This window comes from Rhinoderma darwinii, chromosome 1 (assembly GCF_050947455.1).
Source record: "Rhinoderma darwinii isolate aRhiDar2 chromosome 1, aRhiDar2.hap1, whole genome shotgun sequence".
Lineage (NCBI taxonomy): Eukaryota > Metazoa > Chordata > Amphibia > Anura > Rhinodermatidae > Rhinoderma > Rhinoderma darwinii.
Window position 1 is genome coordinate 473,682,001 of NC_134687.1, and position 17,072 is coordinate 473,699,072.

At 42.1% G+C, this 17,072-nt stretch overlaps 1 protein-coding gene across 16 annotated transcripts in view; it reads left to right on the forward strand.

The window, feature by feature from the left end:
* The window catches only part of NCOR2 (nuclear receptor corepressor 2), a 429,457-nt gene that overhangs the window by 2,523 nt on the left and 409,862 nt on the right, over positions 1-17,072 (forward strand). Inside the window, exon 2 of one of the 16 annotated variants that reach the window (XM_075833601.1) lies at positions 11,123-11,177. The exons of the other annotated variants lie outside the window; for them this stretch is intronic. The gene's annotated coding sequence lies outside the window, so the exon portion shown is untranslated. The remainder of the gene's footprint in view (positions 1-11,122; positions 11,178-17,072) is intronic. 16 annotated transcript variants of the gene reach the window in all.

Here is a 17,072-nt window from a genome sequence, read left to right on the forward strand (position 1 = left end):
ATCCCCTGGCGTCAGATAGCAACGCCTCTGTAATTACGGATGCACATCCGTAGCCGTCCGTAACTACAGAAGCGCCCATAGTGTTCTATGGGGAGTCCCTGCCGTAATTGCTGACAAAAAAATTGCTGTAAAAATTGCTGTAAAAATACGGAAAGGTGTCCGTAGCCCATAGAAATGAATGGGTCTGAAATTACAGATGAAAAATATGTGTTGTGTGTATGGGGCCTCACGGTATGTACTGAATTTTCAGTCGCAGACATTTCTGCAACAAATCTACCGCGTGTTAACTTAACCTAAGGCCGGATTTGCACGCGCAAAAAACGCGGCGTTTTACGCGCGCAAAAGGTCTATAACAGCTCCCTGTGGCATCAGCATATGATGCGTGGCTGTGTGATTTTCGCGCAGCCGCCATCATGACACTGTTTTTATGTTTGTAAACAGAAAAGCACGTGGTTCTTTTCTGTTTTCATTCATAGTTTTGACCACTGTAGCGCGCATCACGCACGGCACACGGAAGTACGCCGTGTGCCGTGCGCGGTTTTCATGCACCCATTGACTTCAATGGGTGCGTGATGCGCGAAAAACGGGCAAATATAGGACATGTCGTGAGTTTTACGCAGCGGACATACGCTGTGTGAAAATCACGGACCGTCTGAACGGCCTCATTGACTAACATAGGTCCGTGTGACGCACGTGAAAAATCACGCGCGTAGCACGGACGTATTATACGTTCGTCTGAATAAGCCCTAAGGCTGGGTTTGCATGGGTTGAATGCGCTTCATAAAAGTATCCGACCTAGAACCCACAGGAAATTCTGCCCAAAAAACCATACCAAATTGTGGTGGAGATTTTCTGGTGGAATGTCTGCTCCGGAAACAGGGCTGGAGATAAAAAAAAAAAAAGTTACTTACCTCCATCTGTTCTCCGTGCAGCCCGGGCTCCTGGGATGAGGCTGCGGCCCATGTCAGTGCTGCAGTCTGTGATTGGCTGCAGCAGTCACATGGGATGAACCGTCATCCCAGGAGGCCAGGCTGGACGAAGAAAAGAGGATCGCATCTCTATGACAATTCCCAGGGGGTTACTAACTAAAAAAGTTCTATTTGTTTTTGTACATTTTGCAACAGAATCGCAGCGTTTTCGCAGTAAAAAATCACAACATATTTACCTCCCTCTTAAATTCAAATGGGAAAACCCTAAACAAAAGCGCAACGTTTCCGCAGCATAAATTATGTGGATTTAAAAACCGCACCGCAGGTAAATTTTTGCTGCAACGTCCGTATCACGGACGTATAACACGTTCGTGTGAATAAGGCCTAAATCCTGCAGAATTTCCGCACAGAAATCTGTTGCGGACATTCCGCAGCGTTTACAGCCTAAAGGCTTATTCAGGTGAACGTATACGTAGTCCGTGTAACGGACGTTTTTTTTTTACGTCCGGCACACGGCTGCATGTATTTCTATGGGGCTTTTCACACGCCCGTTGTTTTAATGGACCGTGTGAAAGGCTTGTGAAAAAAATAGGATATGTCCTATTTTTGTCCGTTCTCACAGACCCCTCTATAGACTCAAGTCCCGCACGGGTGAGAATCGGGCGTGAAAAACGTCAGCTGTTCATGCCAGATTTCGCACACTTTCGTCTGAATATAGCCTGAGGCCTTATTCAGACGAGCGTATCATATGTCCGTGTGCTGTCCGTTAAAAAGAACGGACAGCACACGGACCTATGCAATTCAATGGGGGTATTCACACATCCGTGTTTTTTCACCCAGCGTGTGTCCGTTGCGTGAAACTCACTGAATGTCCAATTTTGGTCAGTTTTTCTGACGACGTCGCCCATTGACGTCAGAGGGTGCATGAAAAACATGGACCGCACACGGCTGACATCTGTGTTTTTCACGCACCAGTAAAAAGATAAAAAACAAGCACTGATACCACACGGAACTGAAATGCATGAAATACAGTCCGTTTTTGCAGAAGCATTTGCTGCGTTTTTTTTTTCGTGCGGAAGGGGAAAACGCAGCAGAATACAGTAGCAGCATAGTGGATGAGATTTCACAAATCTGTGGTGCGTAATCTTCGGAACGCAGCATGTCCGTTCCTTCTGCGGAAAGTGAACAGAGTTGCTGCGTTTGATATCAATGGTGACTGAAACGGAAGGTGTGCTTTCACTTTCCATTGCGGGATTCACCCGACGGAAAGCTCAGACCGAACCCTGGAACGGAAAGCCAACGGTAATTTGTTATTTTTCTGTTTATATGTTGGTAATTTTGTTTTTGGAAAATTTTAGGGACAGACGACCAACATGGATGCTGCAGTCAATCTCTGTTGCAAAAATGCGTCACTAAAAATCGGTTCCACACGTACACGACAGTCGCAAAAAATTTGCCACATATGAACATATCATAATCACTCGGCTTTCCTAGTCGCTGAAATGGAAAATCTGGCCGGTTATAAGGCCACTTAACACACACGATTTTCCCGGCAATTTAAACTGCATCAAAAATCGCTTCTAAATACGCTAGCGTTATTAAAATGTAACTTTTTATGGCATTTTTAGTGGCTTTTTTTATTTAGTGTCATTTTGTATCCTCCTTTTTTTTTTTTTTTTTGTGATTTTGAAGTCTTATAGAGAAGCTTATAGGAAAAACGCTGCACTGGTAAAAATAACACCGGTGACCACAAAATTGTCTCAAAAAACGCCACAAGCTAAAATGCAGTTGGATGTAGAGGATTTTATATTTCACTATAGACTTTAATGTAGCATATGGTCGCCCTAAATAAACGCATACAAAAGCCATTAAAAATGCCACGAAAAATGCAGCCAAACACTATGTGTAAATTCAGCCCTAGGTCGTGTTCCCACGTAGCGTAAACACTATATGGAATTTGCGCAAAGGAATTGTGGGGAAATTCTGCAGCATTTACAGCAGCAAAGTGTATGCGATATTTATAAAATCTCATGCACACGCTACGGGAAAAAAACCGCAGTAAAAACTTTTATAAATTGACCTGTGGTGCAGATTTTAAATCCGCAGCAATGTCATTTTATGCTGTGTTTTCGTTGCTTTTCTGTTGTGGGGATGCAAACATAGTCAAGTGTTGTGGCTTTTGCGATTCCGCTGCAAAAATCCTAAATTTGGAATAAAAAAGTAAAAAACAAATCTCCTACTTGCACAGAACACTCTGCGCTGGCGTCCAGCCTGGCCCCCATGGATGATGTTTCATCTCATGTGACTGCTGCAGCCAATCGCAGGCTGCAGAGGTCACATGGGATAAAACGTCATCACAGGAGGCCGGGCTTCAGGATGCCAGAGGGACGCGTCGCTACGCCCGGGGAAAGTATGAATTATTTTTTTTGTTTGGTTTTCTAGCGCTGCTTTCCGCAGTGGAAATCCTGCCTGAAAAACCTCACCACAAAGTGCTGCGGGTACTAGGTCGGATACGCTGCGTAGTTTTACGCAACGTATCTGACCCGTGGGAACCCGGCCTCATAGTGGCAGGCCTAAAACAATAGTTGTAAAGTATTGGTGGCAGTGGAATTGTAAGTGACTTGCAGTATAATTTGCTGGAAGGTTCTTGCGATGCATCAGACATTCCTCTGAGGTTAACACATTAAGACTTTTCGCGGTTATTTTAGAGTTCTCTAATTGTGGTTATGCAATTCGCAAATAACTCATGATCCCTTTTTTTTTTTTTTTTTCTGTTCTTCCCCTTTTCGAAAGTTCCTGTATTTCTTTTACACTTCAGAAACGTATCAAACATCGGAATATTCATCTGGTCTAAAGCTTGTATTTCTTCTGGCATAAATGAAATGGGGACTAATACTGTGTGGCCGGGTCCACATGGGTCAGATTTTTTTTGTGGATTATTTTCACAGCAAATCCGCATCGGCAAATGGGTACAGAATCAACCGGATTTCTGTGTGGATTTGGCGCTGCAAATTTTCTAGATTACAATTATTAATCTAAAATCCGCACTCGAGGGTTTTGCTGAGAAACAGGGAAAAGTCAGCAAAAAAATGCAGATTTTATTGCATTTTTTATTTTTTTTCCCCAATTGTTCAATGATAAACTGCAACAAATCTGTGCTAATTTCGCAACAGAAATGACGTACTGCAGACTTAAAAATCCCCAACGCAGGTCAATTTCTGTGCAGAAAACGTACGTAGCATGGATAAGGTTGGATGGATGTGAATTATAAAATCTCTTCCACTTGCCTGCTACGTTATTCTGCTGTAGATTTTACCTGCGCAAATCCCCAGTTAAAATCTGCAGTTTTTCCGTCCTGTGTGGATTTAATCTTATGGATTATTGAATAGTCATAGAAAAGTTTGTAAAAGTTTGTTAAATCTGCGATAGTAGAGAACCTCCATAGAATGTTATTAATATGTGTGTGTATACTTCACTTCTATTGAAGTATATTATAAACTATCTCTACTTAGTTATCATAGGTAAACCTAAAATATATAGTAGACCAGGAGGATTGGTTGCAGCTTCTCTTTGCTTCTATAACACTGTATGTTAGAGGGGAAACGAGCGGAAGTGGGGAGAAGTGATCGTCTCCGAGTGCTGAGCCGCGCGTGTGGGCAAACGAAACTCCACCAGAGTAAGACCCCATCCCATGCACACAAATCAAATTGTGGATCCATTCATTTCTATTGGTCACTGACGCCTATCAATATATTTAGGGATGTGTGTCCGTGCTGTAGAACATGTCCTATTTTTGTCTGCAGTTGCGGCACAAACTCCACACAGAAGTCTATGGGCGCTTCCGCAGTTGTGGATGGCTACGGAGGTGGATCCATAGCCATTCATAATTGCAGAAGCGTTACTATGCAACACCAGGGGAATCCTGGAGACTCCTCCCTGTTTTTTTTTTTTTTTGCGGATCCGTAAATACGGCTGAACTTTGGACCGTAATTACGGATACCATCCCGCATTTGCGGATGACTACGGATCCGTATTTGCGGATAGTAAAAACCCTAACAGTAGTGTGCATGAGGCCTAAGAGCAAACATCACACCAGGAAATGCCTGCCCATTCAGAAAGCATTCAAGGAAAATGAATCCATTAAGACCCCCTGCACACGGCCGTAGCTGTTATCCCGGTCCGTGATTATGGCTGCGGACAGTCGTCCAATTTTGCGGGCCGTTCTCCCATAGTAAAGTATAGGAACACGGTCCGTAAAATAAAAAAAAATAGGACATGTCCTATTTTTTTTACGGACGCTTTCTATGGCCCGTACACCTCGTAAATATATGGGAAGGTGTCCGTCGGCCATAGAAATTATCTCCGCAATTACGGTCTGCGGTTACGGTTTAAATAAACGGTCGGGTGTAGGGGGCCTTTCAGAAGCAATGCAAAGGCATTGAAAAAGCCCCAAAATATGCAGGTTGGGATGCCTTCTGATAAAGGCTACAGCTTGAGGGGGTTCCCGGCTGTATATTACAGTTCTATTGAAGTAACTGCTTTGAACGAAGCTTGTACATCTGCAGTAGACATTGTTGACGCTACGCTGTCTTCTGACATATCTCAAAACAAGTCATAGCTGTACTTTTTACAGGTTGCTGTCTCTTCCATACGGCACCTTTTTTTTTTTTTTTTAAAGGTTTGAGTTTAAAAAAAATAAAATAAAAAATGTAGGTGTACTGCAACTGGTTATGTTTGTTTTTATGTTTCATGTAATATTCAAGGTATATATTTTTCAAGTTCACAGTAGGCAGCCATTTGTGACTTTATTTAGAGCCAGTGACATCACTCAGGCGTAATATGCTTTGAATGACTACTTCCGAGTTAATACGTTTCAAGGGGCTTGGCCTGCTGAAATGTTTTCTGTACTGCTGACCGCTACACCTTTAGCTGCTTTAGATTTATTGCAGTCTGTATCTATTATTTCAAAGTGCCGCTATCTCAACACAAACAAGAGAAATGCAATAAATATATTGTGCTGAAAAATAGTTTATTTTTATTTTATTATAAATAACATGCAAAAATTGTGAAACTGAAAAAGTTTGCAAAAACTGACAGCATCTGTAGTTTGCCAGTTATTACTTTATACATAAATAAAATTGGCAATAAAAAATAACCACAGCTCCAGAAGAACTGCGTCCTGCAGTGGCTTTATCCTCTGACATGTCAGTGGTCACGGGCTGGGGATCTCCACAAATGATAGAATAAAGAGACTCTGCTATTGTAGAACTCCCTTTGGCTTTAGGCCGAATTCAGACGACCGTAGTTTACGTCTGTTTAAAAGAACAACCGTCACACAGACGCATGTATTTCAATGGGGCCGTTCACACGCCCGTTGTTTCAATGGACCGTGTGAAGGGTCCATTGAAGAATAGAACATGTCCTATTTTGTTCCGTTTTCACGGAATCCATGAAAACTGCTTCCGCACGAGGGCAACTCGGGCGTGAGAAACTGCTTTTTTTTTCACGCCCGGGTTTGCACTTGTTCGTGTGAATCTGGCTAGGCTGATGCCACTCAAATTGAAATCTGTTAGACTGTAGTGTGCATGCCCATGACCATTCCAGTTGATTTCAATGCAAGCACCATCGGCCTAGTTGGGTGATACAGAACTCTCCTACAGTAGAGGCATGGCACGCACAAAATCCCTCAAAGTAATTCCACAGCGCCAAAATTTGACAGTATTGATGGCCATTCTTTTTATAAATAAAGTTCACACTCTGTGATATTAGTGCGCCATAAAGGTGCGTTGTAAACAGTGTTTGAGTTCTTTACGACGCCGTGTTGTGAATTGCCTCTTGGATCAGTTTTCAGTGGGATAAAAAATATCTTTCAAGCTCCAGGGAATGGGCATTCTGCATTTTGAAATGCATGTCCTAGAAAACGTACATCTCTTCCACATTGTATGAACTTGGCCTTATTGGGTAAGCCATTTGACATAGAAAGTTGGTTGTGTTAGGCTCGTGGTTTTTTTATTCCTTCGCCTGTTGAAGAAAGAGGTTTAAAAAAAAAAAAAAAAAAGACGGTCAAAATTTGCATTAAAAAATACCTGGGTTGCAAAACCACTTAAAAAAAAAAACGGAGCTGATTTTTACAGGCAGAATTTTCTCCCTGCAAAAAACCCAGTGTGAAAAGGTCCTTGGGGTGTGTCACACAGGTGGGTTTTGCTGCGGAAAAATCTACAAAAAAAATTCGACCCGTATACCGCAGGGAACTCTAGATGAAAGTCTGCACCAAATTGTGTTTGCTTTGGTCTAGGAATTTCAGGTGAATTTGTTGCTGCGGACGCCAGATGAGAAGATTATTTTAAAATGTTCACGCTCACTGTGATTGGCAGCAAAGTTCACATGGGATGAAACGTCACCCTAGGAGACCAGACGGGAGGAGTGAGGCGTTGCTATGGGAATGTCAGGGCAAGTGAGTGCGGACTTTTTTGGAAATGTGTTTTTATTTCTATGCATGCCACATTTTTTTTGCTGCGACATTTGCTATTTGTCGCAAAATTTCACTTACCATTTTGAACTCAATGGGGGATAGTCTGCAACAAATATGCAACCATTCTGCAGCATCGACTGACATAAAATATCCACACTGCAGGTCATTGCGTGGAGATTTAAAAAAAAAAAAAAAAAAAATGGATCCACTTTGCTGCTGCTGTAATACGCTGCAGATATTCTGTCCGCAAATGCAGACCCAGAATTTGCAGCAATTCTGCTACTTGTGAATGTAGCTTTACAGTTGGAGAAATGTGTCTGGTCTTATTTCAAAGATGTGGTGTTTTTTTTTCTTTGTTAAGACCACGGAAATATGCTTGGTGTGAACAAGGCTCAGACCGCCATCTGTGTGAACGAGAAAAGGTCCATTTTTGTAATAACTTCTGCAAGCTGCGTCCTCTGTGTTGCTATCCCATACGCAGGAACACGATGCGCTTTGTTAATGAAGAGGTTAGATTTGTGATTAGTATAGAGACATTCTGTACCGCTTTCTGTGTAATGGAATGAAGGCTTACCTTGCTGGGAATTCATCCAACGCAGAGACAAATTGTAGTTCTTATACCAGCAGGGAGGACAGCCAAACATTTTATCCAAGTAACCTGGATTTTATAGATGTGTGGCCAGTAGGATTCATGTTTTTAACTTATTTCTGTCTCGTGGTAGAGAAAATCTTCTGTTTTACTCACAGGGTCACAATACAGTATCTAGATTCAGCGGGACACCGGTTTTCTATGGACTTTGCTTTGAAGTCGTAGACAAACCTCTAGTGTTGACCTGCACAAAGCCCCATTGTGTGGTGCTCCAAGTGTCATTCTGTAACGCCTGTCACCATTGCTTGTTATTTGTAGGGCGTGAAAGTGCCCCGTTCCTAACTTTAGAATGGTATTACACTTCACGCTGAACGGTCAACTTGCTTTAGCGGTTTAATATAAGGTGATGGCTGTCAGGACACCGTGCAGCGGCATGGTTCCGGTGAAGTGTCCGGATACACTTCCTTTAGAACATTACTTTGTTTGCCTCACTTGATTCTGAGCTCTCCTCTTATCAGTCCCCTAGACTAGCACTTGTCTTTTTTGAGTGCCTTCCTTGACTTCTGAAACCTACCTTTTCTTCTATTGCAGTTTCATCACTGAATTCACATTTTATAAGTGCTGCCATAAATGTTCTTTATTGGTGAACAGTAGTGCTTACTGGCTTTTTACAAAGCCGCACACCTCTTAATATATTTGTTGCATCTTGTGCTGCCCATGTACCGCAAAGAAAAATCTATGCCAGTTACGAGCGGGTGTAAGTTATAGTGAATTTGTCAGGCTGAGGATGGCCATGCCCCCTCCCCTTATGCCCCACCCACTGTTTTTAAAAGTTGCGTGAGATCCAGAAACCGGCAGAATGTTGCAAATGATTGCACTGATATGGTGTACACCATAATTTGCATTGTTTTAACGTAAGAAAACTAGCATAACGGATCAAATTCTAATAGAGGAAAGCAGGAAACCGTTTTCCAATGGAGACGGTCAAGTGAATGAAGCCTTGAGGTATGTTCAAACAATATGTTCAAATCGTAAGTTTATTACCGTGAATTAGTGGCAAAATGCAGCAGTTTTGCCACGGTTTAGGAAAAAAGCAATATTTTTGTTGGAAATCGCAGCAATAAACTAAGATTTGACTGCACCATATGAATAGAACCATGTGTTACAAATAATGCGCAAGCTCTGCTCCTGGTCTGACCTTTTTATGTTCTCCTTTTTTATAAGACAAAAGTATGTTGTTATATGTAGATAAAGAAGTCCTACAACTAGCGAGCCACAACCCTGCAATGCCCCGCGTGAAAGTCATTTTGTGAGTAATCTTATGTCACTGCTGCAACACTGTCTCTGTTCTTGAATATTATACTTTAAGAAAAAAGTTGGAGGGGAAATTAAATGAAGGGATTATTTAACAAAGCGAGTATAAGGCTACATGCACGTGTGTAATTTGAAACGTAAAATCCGCATCTAAACAGCAGATGAACGCAGGTAAAATCCGCACTTCATATTGCATTATTTTTTTTTAGGTGCAGATTGAATATTTTGATGCGGAAACAGGTGCAGGATTTATGCTGGATTCTTTTTTTTTTTTTTCTCTTAATAAACTTGTCAGATACAATTGACATGCTGCAGATTTTAAAATCTGCACCGCAAGTCAATTTGTACGAAAAAATTCTGCGATGTGTAGATAAGATTACTTGCAGTCTCTCTTACTTTGCTGGTACTGTATCACACCACGGATTTGCCGCAGGAAATCCGTGCATCAAATCCGGATATAATACACACCGTGTGCATGTGGCCTGAAGCTCAAGAATTAATCACCAGACCTGAATGCAGACCTGAAATGAGGTCAAAAGCTACAGTCCTGGCCAAAAGTTTCGAGACTGATAAAAATTTGCTGCTTGAAGTTTGCGGCTTCAGTATTTTTAGATCTTTTAGTCCGCTGTTTCTATGGTATACTGAATACAACTATAATGCCTCATGCACGCGACCGTGTGCGCCGGCCGTGTCCCGTCAGTGATCCGAGTAAAGATAGAACATGTCCTATTTTTCCTCGGATAGGAGACTGATCATTTTTCACGGACCCGATTCACCCGCTAAAGTGAATGGGTCCGTGAAGACTATCGGGTGCAACTCGGATGCCGTCAAAAACGGCCCGAGTGGCACAACGGTCGTGTGCATGAGGCGTAAGCATTTCATACGTTTTTAAACTATTATTGACAAATACATCAAGCTTCTGCAAAGACTTAACATTTACAGTGTAGACTACTTTGTCAAGACTTCTGCAATTCGCCCTGGCATGCTGGATGGCAGCCCGTTCTTGCCTAACCAGCGTTCGGAGTTTATCACAATTTCTGTGTTTTTGTTTGTCCACCTGCTTTTTGAGGATTGACTACAGGTTCTCAATGGGATTAAGATCTGGGGAGTTTTCTGGCCATAGACCCAAAATTTCATTGTTTTGTTCACCGAGCCACTTAGTTATCACTTTTGCTTTGTGACATGGTGCTCCATCATGCTGGAAAAAGCCTTGTTCATCACCAAATTGCTCATGGATCGTTAGGAGAAGTTGCTCTTGGAGGATATTTAGATACCATTCTTTATTCATGGACGTATTCTTAGGAAAAATTGTGAGTGAGCCCACTCCCTTGGATGAAAAGCCCCCCACACATAAATGTTCTCAGGATGCTTTACTGTTGGCATGACACAGGACTCATGGTAGTGCTCACCTTTCTTCTCCAGACAGTCATTCTTCCAGATGTCCCAAACAGTCTGAAGGGGGCTTTATCAGTGAAAATAACTTTACCCCAGCCCTCTGCAGCCAAATCCTTGTACTTCCTGCACAATGTCAGTCTGTTCTTGATGTTTTTCTTGGAGAGAATTTGCTTCCTTGCTGTTTTTCTTGACACCAGGCCAGCCCCCAAAAGCCTTCGCCTCACTCTGTGTGCACATGCACTGACACCTGCATGCTCTTGTTCCTGAGTAAGCTCTGCACTGGTGTTGAACCGATCCCGTAGCTTAATCTTCTTTAGGAGACGATAAATGGTTGATTTAGGGGCAATCTTACAAGCAGCCATGTCCTTGACTGTAAAGCCCTTTTGAGGCAAAGCAATGATGACTGCACGTGTTTCCTTGCAGGTAACCATGGTTAACAGAAGAAGACGATCATTTCAAGCACCATCCCCATTTTCAAGTAACTAGTCTGCTCTTATAATTCAATCCGCATGACCGAGTGATATCAGCTGCCCTGTCCTTGTGAATACTTTCTCCTGAGCTAACAAGAAGATCACTGAAATTATGTTGGAAGGTCATTTTGTGACGGGTGAAATGCTGTGGAAATCTTTTTTTTTATTTTATTTTTTTGTGATTCAAGGCTATGTAAACCTTTCGGGGCCAATTTTATTTGTAATAAAAAGGTTAGCCAGTGTGATTAGTGCAACTTTCTAAATAGGTTTTATTAAAAATACAGCTGCTTTGTATTCTCTATACATAGCAGCTGTATCTAGCGCTAAATCCTGCTACCGTCAGTGACAGCGGGTCCTGCTTGTCCCTGACATGCAGGATCCAGCTGGAATCTATCACATCTAAGTTCATAACTTAGATGTGATAGATTGCAGTTGGATCCTGCGTGCCAAATACTCAGGACCCGCTGACACTGAACCCGTCTGGTCCGCAGGACTGACGGATTCAGTTAATAGCGGACGATACAACTGCTCTGTATAGAGAATACAGAGCAGCTGTATCTCAAAAAGTAAAACAAATTTTTAATAAAAACTATTTAGAAAGTTGCACTAATCACACTGACCTTTTTTATTTAATAAAAATTGCCCCTAAAAGGTGTACATGGAATTTAAGGTAATTTTCATGGCAAATAATGCCTTTGCAATTCATCTGATCACTCTTCATAACCATCTAGAGTTAATGCAAATTTCTACCATGAAAACTTTTTTTAATGTGTTGGATTGTGTTTTGTTTATTTTACAGGTTGGACTGCTTCGGATACGTGGACTAATTAGATTACCGCTTTTTTTTTATTATTATTTTTAATAAAATGGTTAACAAGGGTTGTGTAGGCTTTTTTTTTTTTTTATTTTAGGAAAAATATTTTTTGATTTATTTTATTACTATCGCCTTACCAATCTCTGACCGCGTCCATTACTAAAGTGGGGTTTAGTGTTAGCCGGTCAAAAGGCTAGCAGTAACCCCCCCATTATTATCCCATACCCACAGCCACTAGGGGTACTGGGAAGAGCCGGGTACGATCCAGACCCTGACCATCTGAAGTGATGGTTGGCCTTTGGGGCGGCTGCAGGGTGGTATCATTAGGCTGGGAAAGGCCAAAAACCATGGGCCACTCTGGTAATGCTAGCCTGCTGCTGCTATGTTGTATCTGGCTGGTTCTGAAAAGTGGGGGGGAACCCACATAGTTTAATTTTTTTAAATAAAAAAAATAAATAAAAAAATGTGGGGTCCCCCACCCCCACTTTTCAGAACCAGCCAGATACAACATAGCAGCAGTATGCTGGCATTGCCAGGGTGGGAAGGGCCACTGTTTTAGGGTTTTCCCAGCCTAGTAATACCAGCCTGTGGCTACCCCCCGACCATTGCTGCAGATGGTTTGGTACTGGATCCTACCCGTCTTTTCCCAGTACCCCTGGTGGCAGTGGATATCGGTGTAATAATGGGGGCTTACTGCTAGTCTTTTAACCGGCTAACACTAAGCCCTGCCTTAGAAATGGATGCTGTCTATTAGACATCAAACATTTCTAAGGCAGTAGTACTAATTAAAAAAAAAAAAAAAAAAAGCATCAACACCTTATTGAAATTAAAAACGCCGTCATCTAAGTAATCATCAAATCCAAAGTAGTCCAACAACCGAACCTGTAAAAAAAAATACAAATAAAAACATTAGTAACACTAATAAATAAAAAAGTAAAACAATTATTAAACTTGCCTTCCTGGGTCCGTGACCGTTAACTAAGCAGTGACCGCTCTAAGCTGTCATTGGTTAGTTTACATCACATGGTTGCAGGTTATTTCCGGGTCACTGACCTACTTTTAAGTAGGCCAATGAACTTAGGTAACCGGCCACCACGTGATGTAAACTAACCAATGACCGCTTAGATCTTCCACTCTTCAGTTTACTGAGCCTTGTAAGCGGCGCAGGATCACCCGAGATGCACCAGAATTATGGCGCATCTCTGGTGCGGTGACCAGTGAACCTAGTGCTGGACTCCTTTTTAGATACAAAGGAATCCCTGTGCTAGGAGTTACTAGCGTCTGCTCGGGATTACCATTTACGTTTGCCGTTGATGCAGGCCTAGTCTTTTCTAATCAGGTCTGCTCCAGTGGAACGATGCCAGATGGCGCGATGATGTAATCGCGCCGCCTGCGCCAAAAGTAAAGCGAGGAAGAGAACTAGTGGTTCCCTTGCCTCGCTTGCGCTTTTAATTGAATTTGTGTCCTAACAATTGAAGCGAGCCTCGGGTCCCAGGGACTGTGACATACAGCATTGTAAAATAATACATACCCTACCTGGTGCCCTCCAGTGGTGCCGTGGATCAGCTGTTTCCCTCAGCGCTGTCCAGAAATGGCTGCAGTGCTACATAAACTATAAGTCTGAGCAGGGACGGCGTTAAGTTGGATGGCACCCTGTGCAAGACCCTCTGTTGCTGCCATCCTGAAACCAAAAATGAACCACATATATACTGTAACGATGTAGTCATCTTTATCGTGACTGGTAACTTGCTGCAGTGTGAGATCACACAACAAAATCCATTGAAATTCTATTTAAAAAGTCGTTAAAGTTGCTTGACACTGATTATTTAATGCGTTTATGTATGTACAGATGTAGCCATGTATATCTTTACTTTTAAAGGTACATATTTAGTCATGGCAAGCAAAAAATAACACACACACACCATATTTTTCAGACTGTAAGACGCAGTTTTTAGCAAGAATAAATCTTTCTAAAAAGTCCCTGCGTCTTATAGTCAGCAGTGTTGGGCCCCCTGACTGCTTCTTCCTTAAAGAGGCTCTGTCACCACATTATAAGTGGCCTATCTTCTACATAATGTGATCGGCGCCGTAATGTAGATTACAGCAGTGTTTTTTATTTAGAAAATCAGCGTCATACACTTCTCTCCATTCATGTAATCGGCACATAGTGATCCTGCGTTTTTCACTACGTGCTGTCACATACTCACACATTAACGTTACTGAAGTGTCTTGACAGTGAATAGACATCGCTTCCAGCCAGGACGCGATGTCTATTCACAATCCCAACACTTCGGTACCGTTTGTGTGGGACTTACAGCACAGCAAGCGTGATCTTGCGACTAATTATTTACAAAATTTTTTTTTTAACAAGTCATATTTTTCCTATTTTTTTGTTGTCTAAAAACCTGGGTTCGTCTTATAGTCAGGTACGTCTTAAAGTCTGAAAAATACGGTACATACATACAGGTACATGTATACACACACAAACACATGTACACATACAGACCCATATATACCCACACAGGTATAGATAATGTAGTAGATGTTACCTGCAGTCCTATGTAACACCACAGATAACACACAGTGATAACTCTCTGAGAACAGATAATGAAGTAGATGTGTGTGTACGCATCTACACACACACACACGCACACATACTGGAACTTATACACATACAAACACAGATCTAGATGGATATATATATATATATATATATATATATGATCAAAATCACGATTAATTAAACCTGTAACTTTGATCACGATTAAGCGAATATTTAGGCCACACCCCTTTTGCACGCCATGCCCCCTATTTGCATGCTACGCCATTGAATTATTATTTATCCCCTGAGCCTGCTGTATATAAAATGCCCCCCGCACAGTATAATGTCCCCTATAACTGCCTCTACATAGTATAATGCCCCATAACTGACTTCCATGCGGTATAATACCCCTATAGCTGCCCCCACACAGTATAATGCCCCCATAGCTGCACCCCACACAGTATAAAGTCCCGCATAGCTGCCCCCACACCGTATAATGGCCCCGCAGCGGCCCCCAATAGTGCCTGATAAAAATATACAGTGGAGGAAATAAGTATTTGATCCCTTGCTGATTTTGTAAGTTTGCCCACTGTCAAAGACATGAACAGTCTAGAATTTTTAGGCTAGGTTAATTTTACCAGTGAGAGATAGATTATATTTAAAAAAAAACAGAAAATCACATTGTCAAAATTATATATATTTATTTGCATTTTGCACAGAGAAATAAGTATTTGATCCCTTTGGCAAACAAGACTTAATACTTGGTGGCAAAACCCTTGTTGGCAAGCAGAGCAGTCAGACGTTTTTTGTAGTTGATGATGAGGTTTGCACACATGTTAGATGGAATTTTGGCCCACTCCTCTTTGCAGATCATCTGTAAATCATTAAGATTTCGAGGCTGTCGCTTGGCAACTCGGATCTTCAGCTCCCTCCATAAGTTTTCGATGGGATTAAGGTCTGGAGACTCGCTAGGCCACTCCATGACCTTAATGTGCTTCTTTTTGAGCCACTCCTTTGTTGCCTTGGCTGTATGTTTCGGGTCATTGTCGTGCTGGAAGACCCAGCCACAAACCATTTTTAATGTCCTGGTGGAGGGAAGGAGGTTGTCACTCAGGATTTGACGGCACATGGCTCCATCCATTCTCCCATTGATGCGGTGAAGTAGTCCTGTGCCCTTAGCAGAGAAACACCCCCAAAACATAATGTTTCCACCTCCATGCTTGACAGTGGGGACGGTGTTCTTTGGGTCATAGGCAGCATTTCTCTTCCTCCAAACACAGCGAGTTGAGTTAATGCCAAAGAGCTCAATTTTAGTCTCATCTGACCACAGCACCTTCTCCCAATCACTCTCAGAATCATCCAGATGTTAATTTGCAAACTTCAGACGGGCCTGTACATGTGCCTTCTTGAGCAGGGGGACCTTGCGGGCACTGCAGGATTTTAATCCATTACGGCGTAATGTGTTACCAATGGTTTTCTTGGTGACTGTGGTCCCAGCTGCCTTGAGATCATTAACAAGTTCCCCCCGTGTAGTTTTCGGCTGAGCTCTCACCTTCCTCAAGATCAAGGATACCCCACGAGGTGAGATTTTGCATGGAGCCCCAGATCGATGTCGATTGACAGTCATTTTGTATGTCTTCCATTTTCTTACTATTGCACCAACAGTTGTTTCCTTCTCACCCAGCGTCTTACTTATGGTTTTGTAGCCCATTCCAGCCTTGTGTAGGTCTATGATCTTGTCCCTGACATCCTTAGAAAGCTCTTTGGTCTTGCCCATGATTAATTGAGTCTGTGGACAGGAGTCTTTTATACAGGTGACCATTTAAGACAGCTGTCTTTAATGCAGGCACCAAGTTGATTTGGAGCGTGTAACTGGTCTGGAGGAGGCTGAACTCTTAATGGTTGGTAGGGGATCAAATACTTATTTCTCTGTGCACAATGCAAATAAATATATATAATTTTAACTATGTGATTTTCAGTTTTTTTTTTTTATATAATCTATCTCTCACTGGTAAAATTAGCCTAGCCTAAAAATTCTAGACTGTTCATGTCTTTGGCAGTGGGCAAACTTACAAAATCAGCAAGGGATCAAATACTTATTTCCTTCACTGTACATACTCCCCTAACCCTGTTCCAGTGATTAGTGGAGGAGATCCCTCTGCCCCTCCGGTCTGTACGGCTCGGCGCAGACAGGCGCGATGATGTCACTGCCTCGCGTTCGTCAACACATAGTAAATTGCAGAGCAGGGACCTTACATCTCCCTGCTCTACCATTGGATTCAACTGTATCTACGTCCTGAAGATGCAGATACAGTTTTTAAACCGGGGAAAAATAATTGATAAAACTGAAATTCACAAGAGGACGTCGATTTTAATTGGTGAATTTCAATTATTTTTCGATTAATTGCCCAGCCCTATATATATATATATATATATATATATATATACACACAAAATTGCGACCGCACACTGTGAACACTAATGCCATCTAAACACTATAAATAAGACTACAAGGCAATACAATATACAAAAGTGGCGACCGCACTC